The sequence below is a fragment of the Eubalaena glacialis genome, chromosome 6 (assembly GCF_028564815.1).
Source record: "Eubalaena glacialis isolate mEubGla1 chromosome 6, mEubGla1.1.hap2.+ XY, whole genome shotgun sequence".
In the NCBI taxonomy this organism is placed as follows: domain Eukaryota; kingdom Metazoa; phylum Chordata; class Mammalia; order Artiodactyla; family Balaenidae; genus Eubalaena; species Eubalaena glacialis.
The window spans coordinates 9,970,997-9,985,074 of NC_083721.1; positions in this window are offsets into that span (position 1 = coordinate 9,970,997).

The window sequence follows — 14,078 nt, forward strand, 5'->3', positions numbered from 1 at the left end:
ATGGGGTCTTCTTTAGGTAATGCACTGACTCCAGAGGTGATTACACTGGTGGAAGCAGCATGTAAAACAGTGGAGCCTTTATACTGTCCCCAAGTCTTGCCGTATCAACACCATTCCCCCTCCCAAGCCTGTGTGTCTGCTTGTTACTCCCAGTCTATGTCTTTTCCTTGGCCAAACAAACTTCTTCCAGGTCCCTTTGATCATTTTCCCTTTCCATGCCAAAAATAAACCTTGTTATCCACTGTGTCTGGAACATCCTCCCACTTTCCAAACCATATTGTTTTTCATTTCTGCATTGATTTCAAAATCTTCCTCCTTCAGGTGGGTTTAAGTGATGTCATGACATCACGACCCTTATTCTTCATTAAGATGGTGGTTTTTAAAAACACATTGTTTTATTTTGAATGCACCCAAGAGTCAAACCATTGTCCATTTTCCTGCCACCTGTGCATCGGGCCAGGCGGGCCATGTAGGCACATGAAACTAGATTACAAAGCCCAATTCTGGGTAAATAAAAGACATCTCCAGAAATCCCTGGGTCTTTTTTTATAAGAATGGCTTTGGGTAAGCCAACCTATCTAGGAGGGAATGATTTGTAGTAAAAGTATTTGAAGGACCTGTGTAAGATCTATCCCTGGTGAGTGAAGCAAGAAAAGTATAGGGTGGATTGCCCCAGCATTTCCAGAAAGATATGAGGCACATTAATATTATTTTTTCTTTTAGCTTCAAGAATCTCATATTCCACTTGAATTATTAAAAAAAAAAAAAAAAAGCTTGGTTCACCAGATGGTTTGATTAAGTAAGCGGCCTTCTCTACTTAAATGGTGAAAATAAATATCAAGAGAATAATCACACATGCCAAGTGTGTTCAGTGAAGCAATATGTGTAGGCAGCATTGGAAACAGTGACACAGTGATTATCTGTGCATAACTTGGTCATAATATCATCACTGTCTAGACTACTGGACAATTAACATCCAGACATACTATAGCTCAGATTGAGGAAGGTCATTAAAAAATGAAAGAGAGAATTGGCCTCTTTGAGAAAGAAAGACCCAGTTCATTTTTTTCTAGAAAGGTATACATTGGAATTTAACTTTGGATTGAGATATGCTTTGAGGTACAGCTTCCTTTCATGAGTCTCTGCTTGGCCCCTTTTTCCATAAATGTAGATAATGACAGGTATTTCTTCCTATCATCTGGTTTAATAAATTTATATATATTTAGTGCAAGACACATTTGTTTGATGTGATAATTAACTCCAGTTTGTATGTCTTCATTCTTCTCCCTCTATATTGCTTTAAAGGATAGATTTCAGCATTTAAGAAAATATCAGTGTTATAATGGAAGTCCTGATGCATAAGACACCATGACCCCCAACATCCTCGGCACAATCTAAACAGGGATATCTGTAAGAAAACAACAGCTTACATCTTTCCAGGCATTGTATCCCCTTTTATCTACAGGAACTTTATATGGCATAAATTCAAAGGGTGGCAGAGGCTGCTGTGTGTCCCCAAATTCCCAATTCTTTATCCTCCTGCTATAATAGCAAAACCACATTTCCCAGTCTCCTTTGCTATTGGGTGGTGTCATGTGATTGAATTCTAGCCAATGAAATGTGGGCAGAATTAATGCATAGCACTTCTAAGTCTGGCCCTTAAAACCTGCCACCTAATTCACCAAGATCTCTCTCTTCTCTTGACCACTAACTAATGCGGATAAGAGCTTCAAAGCCCTAGGGGAGGGCACATTCAGGAAAAAAGAAGCCTCAGGGCAAGTCACTACTGGAAAAAGCCCAGTGCCACTCAGAAGTCTTGCATTTATCTATGGCATGAATGAGAAATAGAGTTTGATTTTAAGTCACTGAGAATTTTGGTTTGTTTGTTATAGCAGATAGGCCACACTGAGTGATGTGTATGGCTGAGCTATTTGTGTGCTAAAATAAGGAAATTCTCAGATGTACCCAAGGCAGCTGAAGCCTATCTTTCATATGAGTTTAAGGGATGCATCTACTGTAGTTCACTGTGAGTCGCTCTTCACATGGATACATCCCATGTAATTAACATGTTCCCAGCTGAGCATCTATTGGTTTTCAATACCCAAACTTCATAGAACACACTTATCTTTCAATACAACATTTATGCTTACATCCCCAAAGGACAATACGACACCCAGTCTACAAATGAGAAAAGAAGGTCAGACAAAGCCAAATGTAGGGATGGCCTACAAACTACTTGACCAATACTCCCCCAAATTGTCAAGGTCATCAAAACAAGGAGAGCCTGAGAAGCTGTCAGGACCAGGAGGAGCCTGAAGAGATATGATGACTCCATGTATTGTGATGTCCTGGATGGTATCCTGGGACAGAAAAAGGACATTAGGGAAACACTAGGCAAGTCTGAATAAAATATCAACTTCAATTTATAATAATGTTTCAATATTGGTTCATTAGTTGTGACAAATATACGTAGTAATGTAGGATGTTAACAATGGGGGAAACTGGGTATGGTGTAACAGAAACTCTATTTTAGCATTTCCATTTTTCTATAAATCTAAAACTATTTCAAAATTTAAAATTTACTAATTTTTTTTTTAAAAAGTGACTACATCAGTTATCACAAGAATGACATGGGAAAAATCTCTAATTACAAGTACAATTGGGTGACATAGGGTGGTGAAAGCACCCTTCGGGTCATGGAGGGGGTGTGTGTGCCTTTGGCGTTGTCAGCCCTAGGAGAGGCCAGCCCTGCGCAAACAGCAGCTATTGTTAACAACCTTGGCCATTGCTCTGGTGGTCAGGAAGCAGAGTTGTAAGCATTTATCATGTCAACCTGACATTGATGAATAAAAGTCAACAGAAGGTAGAAGGGCTTGATGTTTGGAATGGGAACACGTGGGATTGCCCTGCACAATGACGGCCCTCTGAATTCATTCAATCATAACTTCCTTGGATAGTGATTTCACTTTTCATCTGTTCTGTCACAATTCAGCATTGGAATGATAAATCCCTTAAAGGACTGACTGTATTTGATTCATCTTGCCCACTCCCCATCTTCCATAGACTATAGGCACGTACCTGCATGAGTGCATGTACACACACACACACACACACACACACACACACTCACGTTTCCTACATACACACAGTACCTAGCAGGCTCATAAACCCTCATAAACTCTGGGATCATGGGCAAGAGACATCACTGTGGGGGAGATGGAGCAAGGCAGAGCTCTTCATTTGATGGCTGTCCAGGAGTTTGGGCAGGATGCTTTGTGGAAACTCTGATACAGAACCAAGAAAGCAGGGAGTGATACATTTTCTCCTGACTTAATTCTTTTCTTAAACACAAGTCAGCTCTCAAACTGTTGAAAGAATTAATGTTTTATTTTTCCCCCTGTGATGAAAACATACCACCAGAGATACAGAAAGCCAACTTTCAAAGGCAGATGCTGAAATAACAAAGTTGCTTTTAAAATGAGTACTTAAGAAAATGGCCATTTTAAGTGGCATGGCACCAACATGGTTACGCCAGTATTTATTTTTCTGGGGAACGTGTGTGTATGTTGTGGGTTGTAAGTGTAACCCTGGCCAATCCTGGCCAAGCATAAAGGAATCATTTAGGGCCCTTCAAAATCATTAGGACTATTAGTCCTGACTTGAAATGAGTGAAATGCACAAATGCCTGCCAAGGAGGGAACAAGTTCTGCTACTTTTCAAAGTCATCAAAGCGAGCTTCTCTGGGATGAAATATTTCAGAGCAGGAAGACTTCCTGTACAACTGTCAGCGACACGTACCTAGCTTACAGGCCAGGCTGTGACCTCTGCTGGCCTCACAGCCCTCTACACCAGTGCACGAGAAGCTGTCGTTGGCCATCCTCCTACTGTCCAGCAAGTGTCCTCCTCAAGACAGCAGGGACACCTTGCTTTACCTGCAGGTAGAGGATGTGAGCCTGCTAACAGCCATCCCTCCTAAAGATGTGGGCACTGGATCCCAAGTAGCTCTCCCTGCAGCAAGTATCATGACCTCACTCCTCTGGTTCCTGAAGCTCTGCCCCTTTCACAGTGCAAGGAAGACTGTTTATTTTACTGGTCATTAGCTTGAGGTGTCACCTGACACCTGCTTCACTAAAAACCTTCTTTCAAAACAAGCTGATTGCATGTGGTTTGGAAGAGAACATTTGGATAGGTGGAATGAGCTGAGTTGTTTTTTTTTTTTCCAACAAGTGTATACGCCCACATCACTCCAATCACATATATTATACATTTGGACAAGGCCCTTCACCTTGCAAGGTCCTAGAAGCTATAGTTTTTAAACGGAGGGATTGGCTTTGGACAGAGGTTTTCAAACTATGGCTTGTGAAATCGATTTCGTGGGTTGCAACCAGCACTGAAACATGGAACAGAAGAGAATGAATGAGTTTTTGTTGTTTTTTTGCAGGTGGTAAGTGTAAGTCCTGGTTTTAAGAAGCATGTTATTAAAAAACACATGTATTTAGGCATATGCTTGCTATATTATGATGTAAAATATATTCTGAATTCTGAAATGCACTGGCAGAGTTGATACTCTAATCTCTTTACTGTGGATCAAGCCTCTTTTTCAGTGTGTTGGTTAACTCCCCTTGCCCTCCATCCTTCTCCACTGAGGATTGCCTCAGTGACCCCTCTTGACTCTGGTTCCCACTGGGTTCAGCTAACAGGAATCCCAGCAAGGCATGAAGGGAAAATAGACTGGTCAAGTCAGCCTTCATTTCCCCAGCTTGCATTTCATGGGGTCTCAATGAGGAAAGACACCCTGCCCACCCTACCATATCCTCAGCTCATTCTAGTTTGGGTCTGCCTTCTGTCTCTTCTGGAATTGGGGAAAATACAATGGAGTAGCTTTCAATTATAGTTGTGTATAGGCTTTACCCAAAATAGTTTTATATATAAATTAAAGTTTATAAGGAGGAGGTAAGGGATTGTTGTGTTCTATAAAGTACTCCCTTGATGGTAAGAAGCTACTATTTTTATTTTTTTAAATGTGGGAGGTAGTTATTATGGTTCTTTGATGTAATCAGTGCAAATATATTCTAGAGGTTAGCTAGAATCCTCTTTTCTCGACTGGGTGTATTCCCAGATAATTGCTAAAGACAATTTACAAGAAGGATCATAGAAAACATTATCTAAATGAACACATTTCAGCTGATTATATTCAGTTAAAATGTATTGTTTAATTTGATTTTTAACCCACACGAACATTAAATTTCATTTGAAAGCTCTTATTTGCCCAGCACTGTTCTAGGTGTTCGGGATATATCAGAAAACACAATAAAGATTCCTACCCTCATGGAGCTGATGTTCTAGCAGAAGGAGATGGAAATTAAACAACATTTATTATAAATAAATACATTCTATCAAAGGTGCTTAATGCTGTGAAAGAAAGCAGAGCAGGGTAAGGAGGGTCAGGATTGCTGGGGGCAAGTTGCAATATTACAAAGGAAGATTAAGTTAAGCCTCACTGAGAGGAAATTTGAGCACAGCCTGAAGGCGGGAGAGGTAATTGGACAAGATGTCTGAGAGATGAATATTCCGGGTAGAGGAAACATTCATACCTCAAGGAGGTTGAGTGGAAGCCACAGGATTAACACAAAGGCCAATGTGACTGGTGCTGAGTGGGTGAAGGAGGGCAGGAGTAAGAGAGGAGATTGCAGAGGAAGCGGGGAGCCTCTTGGAACTCTGGAAATTTGGCTGTTATTCTCTGTGAAATGGAGAACCACTGAAGGGTCTGGGCAGAAGAGCGACACGAGCTGACTTCAGTGATAAACACGCTAGCTGATGTGTTAAGAACGGACCGTGGGGAGAAAAGTTGAAAACTGTGAGATCTGTTAGGAGGCTAATTGGGGTCACCCCAGAGAGACACTGTTGGCTCAGAATACAGAAGTGGTAGAGGGTGGTGAGAGGTGGTTGGGTTCTGGATATTTTTGGAAGGGAGAGCCAGGAAGAGCGCAGTGAGTTGAAGAAAAGAGTCAAAGATGACTCCAAGATTTTTATTAAACTGAAAAAATGCCATTCATTAAATTTACATCACAGGAAATTATGGCTTCTAGAATCGGCTGTAGTGCTCTTCCCAAATGATGGAGACAAATCTCACTGCAAAGATTCGTTTTTCCAAAGAATTTGCAGTTAACTGTGAGCCATTGAACACCTCCAACAGAGCACAGTTCATAAAATTCCACCCTCACTTTTTGTCTTCCCATGTTGATTATTTCATGAACTTTTTTTGGAGGTTCTTGTTTACATCGGTCAAATCATGCAGGGTGACTGTGGAAGGTTTTTGAAGGAGGCAGACTGCAAGTTTGGTGTCAGATTTCAAATCAAGTGTGTTTGGGCAAACAGCATCCTATTAAAATAAGAATTTGTAGCTTACTTCCTTGGGCATGTAGCTGTTGCTCCACATGCTGGCAATTAACCACTGATGTATGGATGTTTGTTCCAGCTGGTGCTAAAAAAGAGACACATTCAGTGAATTATTTTTTAAGATTTGAATACTTTATAGTGCTGATTGGGGAGCAACTCTTAAAAAAAGGAAGGAAAATGAGAAGGCTGCCATGTACTGTTATTAATCCCAGGGTGAGGCTTTTTAATCTAGTCCAGATAACCAAAACTCGTCATAAGACATAGAATTTATAGCAAGAAGGGATTACGTAAATCAAAGATCTCAACCACAGGCTTTAAACAGTGAGAAAAAGGAGACCCATCGTGTTAAGTGGCTGAGTCAAGAGCATGCAGACTAGAACCCAGGTGAATGGACGGCTGGCTGGTGGTCTTTTCATCGTGCAGTCTATTTCCCTTCTTTCTCTCCTATGAAAATGGAGATACACTGATCTTGTCTTTCAGGAGTCAATGGAATGTCCAGAAACCCTGGGTACTTGGGGCAGCGAAACCCACGAGAAGAGTCCCCGTCAATTTTGCATCAATTCCTATCTCTCCTCTCCACTTCTGCCTTGTTTCCCACCCCTGGAGCCACAGACGCCCCACCTCCAATCTCTGCTGGCCCCATTTGGTGAAGAATCTGATTGAAGCAGACTCAACAGCCTCAGCCCTACCCTTGGCGATACTAAGGGGTATCAAGATTCTGTCACACAGTCCCAACCTCCCCTATCAATCCTCAGACCTGGTCCTTGGAAGCCTCAGCTTTTCCGTCCTCCTCCTCACCCAGCACTTTTCTTGGTTGGCTCTAAGTAATGGAAAAATGGCAGATGACTTGCTACTTCTTGCTTCAGTAATGCTACTCCTCAGCCTGGGATTACGGACATAACAGCCATATCCAGCAGATAATCAAGGTGTCACCACCTAAGGAATAACCTCACTGGTGACAACTGCCCACTGGCCCTACACTGACAGTATGATTAATCTGGTTTTGAATACCCTGCTGAGGTCTCTTGCCCCATGTTAGATCACAGAAGTAGGTCCTGGGCACACACTTCTGCTTATACCTAGAGAGTTGGCTTCTGCAGACAAGGGTCCCCATCCCTAACCTGCCCTGGCTCATGGGTCTCCTACTGGGTCCCACGCTCTCCTCTCTCTCTCCACCACATTGTTTCAATGTCACCAAAAACTTTGTCTGAGATCAGTCCTAAGGAAACTGTAAATTCTCGTAGTGAAAGGAGCACTGGACCAGAAGTTAGAAGCACACAGTGTTGGGGAAGAGGAATGATAAACTTTGCCCCATGAGCATGCCCTAAAGAGTTGCTGTTAATAGCAAACGAACACTTAGTGTGAGTGTAGGCTCTTCGTAAACAATGAAACACTAAGTGGATGTGAGATGAGATTATTAAAAAGCTGTGCTGTCTTTCACTTATGGATAATTCCATTGAAATGCCAGAATTTTTTCATTTGTTTTCTCATTCATTCAATCTTCAATAAATATTTTTCAGATACTTGTAGGCAGAATTCTAAGATTACCCTGGAGATTTCTGCCTGCTGGTGTACAGTCAAGCACTAATCTAAGTCCTCTAGTGAAGGGATTTTGCATGTGCAATGAAGATTCAAAATCAGTTGGCTTTAAGAAAGGGAAATTATTCATGGTGAGCCTGGCCTAATCAGGTGAACCTTTAAGAAAGACAGGGCTCTTTCTGGTGAGAGAGATCCAAGAATGAGAGGGATTCAATGTGAGGGAGATTCTTCACTGTCGGCTTTGGAAATGGAAGGAATGTGGGCGGTCTCTAGATGTAAATAGCCAGAAAGGAAATGGGGACCTCAGTTCTACAAACTCAAAGAAGTGACTTCTGCCAGCAACCTGAATGAGTGTGGAAATAGACTTTCCCCCCAGGGTCTCCAGATGAGAACATAGCCACCCAACACCTTGATCTAGCCTCAGAAGACCCAGAGCAGAGAACCCAGTCATAGACTTCTGACTTACAGAACTGTGAGCCAATAAATAGGTATTGTTTAAAACAGCTAAGTTTGTGGAAATTTGTTACAGAGCAATAGAAAACTACTAGTACAATGCTCCTCGAAGCAAGAGCTATGACATCTAAAATGTTAGATCTTCCCAGAGTCAACCCAGTGGCTTCTAGGTACTCAAATAATAAATATCTTGAATTAGTCAGGTGAAAGCATCACACAGTTTGAGTTTTTCCTCCCAAGCAGGGACAGATTTAGGTTTCTCTGGTGTCACCATTTATCACCAAGCCTCAATCAAGACAGACAGGAGGTGCTGGTGACAGGACCAGTGTTTTTGAGCATCACCTTTGGTCATGAGCTGTGCAAAACGAAATGGAGCAACTGAGGGGACTAGGTCCCTGAACTTGGACTCTTTATAAGCTGCCCTGGTCAGCTGCTTCTGGTCAGCACCAGAACATCAGTCAGGTTTCTCATCTAACGAGCTTTCTGCTGGTCTATGCTTTCTTCCTTAAGACTTTTCAGGTCTATGAAGTTCAGCAGCTAGGGGACTATATGTGTGCATCTGAGTGTGTGTATGTGTTGTGTGTGTGTGTGTGCGCACATTTTCTTTAAGCAAACACATTTTCCCCCTTACTTCTTAGGCTGTTGAATCGTGTTTGTCAAAATTTACACAGCGAAAGGAACTATAGCTTGAGCTATTATTATACCGCCGCTCTATTTTCATACAACTTTATGCATTTTTTTCTTTCTTACAAGTGCAGTACGCGAAAGCATCAGAATGGACTTTCTCTAATTCCTTCTCATCATTATAATCCTCTTGAGTTTTTCTCTTATTTCTTGCTGTTCCTCACCTGCTCTATTCACTTTATTTATTAAAATGTTCCTTGAATGGTTTTCCATTGGAGAGAAGGAAAGGAACCAGTTAAAGAGTGGTGAAGCCACTTCGTTCTTCTGAAAAATGAAGCAAATGAAGGCAGTACGTTTAGAAATTTTTCAGTCTCTTGTATTGAAACCTGGGTATTACCTACACCACTTACTCTACCCTCCAGCAAAATGAATACCTGCCTTTCCCTCAGGCATGTCTCTTAGAACATAACCTCCCTGTTCCTCAATTTCTCCACCTATAAAAAGAGGCAACAATTGTGCCTACATCATAGTAGTATCAGGATTACATATATTTGTCGTGAAGGAAAACAAAATATGCCAACCGAATTTTTGACACTTTGGTCTAAGTATTATTTTGAGTTAAAGGCAGTTGAGAATCAATGATGGAAAAAGAGTTCTCTGCCCTCCCTTTATCTGCCCAAAAGTAGGGCATAAATTTCCCTTTGAGAAAGGTGCCCCCCTGACCCAACTCTGCTAGGAAGAAAAGAGCAACTCTTATCACTGAAGACAGGGAGTCAAGACTAAGATGAGTTTGCATAAACAGACCTTACTTAAATAGCCCATATCTTCCATTGGTTTCCCCATATATTTCCTAGTTACTTCCCCCAAATTTATCATTCCTTGAAGCCCAAACCCTCTTTTCTTTGTTGAAAGGGTACCAGGTCTAACCACTTGCTTGAGTTTCACTTCTATTCTGTGAACTCTCATACACATAAATATTAATAAAAATTGTGTGCTCTTTCTCTTGTTAATCCAACTTTTCTTAGTTTAACTCACATACCCCTAGAGAAAGATCCTAAGAGGGTGGAGAAAAATATTTTTCTTCCCAACTGATTAAAAAAAAATCTTATCCCAGTGCCTGGCATATGACTAGATAAATTTGGATATCACTATTATCATTTTTCTATCTTTATTTCCTCCATTTTTTTTACAAAACAATTTATTAAATACTATGGGATATATACTTTAGAGGAAATGATAGTTATGTTCAAAAGGTCTTAGAAAAACTCATGTACTATCCAATTTTTAAAATTAATAGTAGTTATATTCCTTCTCCTTCACCCTGTCGTTAGGCAAGTTTGAATTTACGTAAAGTAAGATATCAGTAAAGCTGAAATTTTCCCAAGCATATTGATATATTTTTCTTTATAACAACCTTAGCATAGATAACTGAAAATATATATACATGAAAAACTAAATCCCTTATCTCCATCCCCAATTTTTTTAAAAATTGGGTACAGTTGCTATACAATAGTACATGTTATAGTTGTACAAGACAGTGATTCACAATTTTTAAAGGTTATATTCCATTTATAATTATTATAAAATATTGACTATATTCCCCATGTTGTACAATATATCACTATAGCTTATTTTATACCTAATAGTGTGTACCTCTTACTCCCCTACCCTTCTATTGCCCCTCCCCCTTCCCTCTCCCCACTGACAACCACTAGTTTGTTTTCTATATCTATGAGTCTGCTGCTTTTTTGTTATATTCACTAGTTTGTTGTATTTTTTAGTTTCCACATATAAATTATATCATACAGTATTCGTCTTTCTCTGTCTGATTTATTTCACTTAGCATAATACCCTCCAAGTCCATCCATGTTGCTGCAAATTATAAGCTCATTCTTTTTCATGGCTGAGTAATATTCCATTGTACATATATCACATTTTCTTTATCCATTTATCTGTTGATGGACACTTAGGCTGCTTCCATACCTTGGCTATTGTAAATAATGCTGCTATGAACACTGAGGTGCATGCATCTTTTTGAATTAGTGCTTTGAGGTTTTTTTGGATATATTACTCCTTCCAATTAAAAAAAAAAAAACCCTATCATTCACATTCTGCCTTTTCCACTTAGCTTCCTCTGCTCTACAATCCCTGCCCCTCAAGGGCAAAGTCTTCCACCTCTAATTCTGGAGGCATTGATTTGTGCCTTTCCTGAACATTGACTGCATAACATTTTGTACCAGTACTCTTTATTCATATCCTTCTTACTGGGCTATAAGCTTCTTGAGGACAAGACACCTATTTAAAGCATGTGTGTATCTCCCACTATAATTCAGAAACTAGCATACAAATATAGAAGCAGGAGAGGACTTTCTCTGGTACCTTTCTCTGTCCTAGTGCCTTCTCTCCTTCTTTGGAGATGTAACCAGATTCCCCACCTGAAATGAATCACTGAGTTGCCTTCCTCACCATTCACCTTTCAGAATTGAAAATGATGATTATTTTAGTTCCTGTTTTTAATGGTATGTCTTATTGTTGGGAACAAATCTTTTTCCTTACATTAAAGGCTGTTCAGAATCTGAGCCCACACCCACCTGTGACATAGTTATTTTTTCTTTCACAATACACACATTCCCTTGCTTTTTGTGCAGTTAGAAACCTCTGCCGGACATTCTTCTAAATCATGATGAACACTGCCTTTATTTATGTTATTTCATTAAATCCTAATCTCTATTCATATTTAAAGCCCATGTTGAATCATGCTTCCCAAGGAGCTCATGGTAACTACTTAAGTCTATCTTCTCTTCTCCCTTTTTTGAATTTTTCTAACTTGTAATATTTTTCTATATTATCCAACGTCATATTTGATAAAATAAAAATATTGTATGTTTGTATTTTTTAATATATCTTAAGTCTTGGATATTGAACAAATTTTTTAATACTCTAAGGGGCAGACAGATTTTATGTTGGTACTATTGTTTTGTTTCTTTTTTGGTTCCTAGGCAGAAATACAAAGTCAGATACAAAGTGAGAATTCATAAATATTTGGTTTATTTGAATCTAATAGAAATAAATCCTCTTAATGAAGTTATCAGATGCTCACTCTAAGAAAGAATGGAAAGAACACAAGGAAAGAAAATATCTTTTAATATTTGGGAGGACAGCAGATGAAATAATGACCTTGGCAAAGATGTCAGGTCCTAACCCCTGGAACCTATAATGTTACCTTACAAGGAAAAAGGGACTTTGCAGGGCTTTGCAGGACTCCTACAGGGTACGAGTGCTGCACCAGGTAAGGGGCCAGGCCCTTAAGTTAATGAATTTGACATGGAAGGATTACTCTGAATTGTCTGGGTGGGGGCCAGACAATTATAAGACAATTATAAGGGGTCCTTATAAGAAAGAGGTTGGGGGGGATTAAACACACAGAAAATGAGAAAGCAATATAAAGACAGAGGCAGAGATTGGAATTATGTGGCCACAAGCCAAAGAATGTCAGCAGCCACCAGAAGTTCTCTCTCTGTTTCTCTCTCTCTTTAGTGGGAGCTCAGCCCTGCCTACTCCTTGGTTTTAACCCAGTGAAACTGCTGAACTTCTGGTCTCCCAGACTGTGAGACAATAAATGTCTGTTCTTCTAAAAGCCACAGTGTCTTTGGTAATTTGTTATAGCAGCCACAGTAAACTAATAAAAGGTATAAACATGAATATTTTCCCCATGTATGTTTACACTTTTCATAAAAATGGCATTATACCATGAATATTATTTTTGTAACATGCTTGTAAATATCCTAAATAACTTCCTGGAAAGAATTTCAATTTCTACATGGCATTTATTGTATGGATGACACAATTTATTCAATCAATGTCCAACAGTTACAGATTTTAAAACCCATTGGCAATTCTTTGTCATTAAAATTATATAAAATAACAATCATTTTAATGAAATCTTTGTACACATCCATGACTTCTTTAAAGATAAAAGTTCTAAAAGTAGAATTTCTAGGTTAAAGATATATACAGTTTAGAAAGCTTTTAATATTCATCTGGTATATCCTGGCATCACTTTCATTTTATTACCTAAATTTCATAACTTAAGCATCCCACCTACATGATAGTTTTCAAACTCCCACCCCCATTCCCAATTCACAGAGTATTTTCTCTGGTCTTTATGTGCGCCATCTTCCCTGCTCTTCTTCTCTCCATCTGGCTACCATGTAGCTGCATGCAACTCCATGACACCACTTTGAGAGGCTCACGCTGCTTTCCCTGCAGGTGCCCGTTATGAGTTGGCATTGCTATTTCTAGGATACTGTTTCCAGAAGCTTCCAAAGCTACAATGCTCAGAGTGCCTGATCCATACTGGATTCCATATTGGAGCTCATTGTGTGGAGGGATGAATGCTCCCCCCGCAAGAGCATTGCACCTGTGAACCTGGAGGTCACCCCCAGTTCTGCCTACATCCAGAGACTGTCTCTTTGGTCTGTCAACAGCTAGTCAACTTTTCTGCAACCCATGGGTCCCAAGGTCAATTACAAACCAGACCAAGCCTGTGCACATGAGTGGAGCAGGCTGGATGTGAGCACAGAGAGGTAGTGGGGAGGTGAGACCAAGGCCAGTTGGAGAGGTCACCTGCTTCTCGCCTCCACCCCTGCAATTGTTGACTTGTGGGAATGAGAGCCTGGCATTGCCAGAGTTTTCAAAAGGTGTCTGAAATCTATATCTCTATGTAAAACACCTATATTCGTAAGCACTGACAAGTTATACAACATATTTTCATACTGAAGGGCAAAAAAACCACATCGGCCACTGAATCCAGCTCAGCCCTCCAGGGTAGGAGCGCTGCACCCGGTGAGGGGCCAGGCCCTGCCTTCCATGGGCTTCCCCTCCCCCTCCCCCTAAGTTATCTCCCTAAAGACCTCTTTTTCAGTTCCTTGGAACTAAATCTCCAAACATCTCTATGGAGCAGGGCCTCTCTTTACCTTTGCATAACCCCAAATTTCTCTGTGGTGCTTTGAAGGGACTTTTGCCTCTCCCAGGCCCACAGTCCCCCAAATCAGGAAACAGCT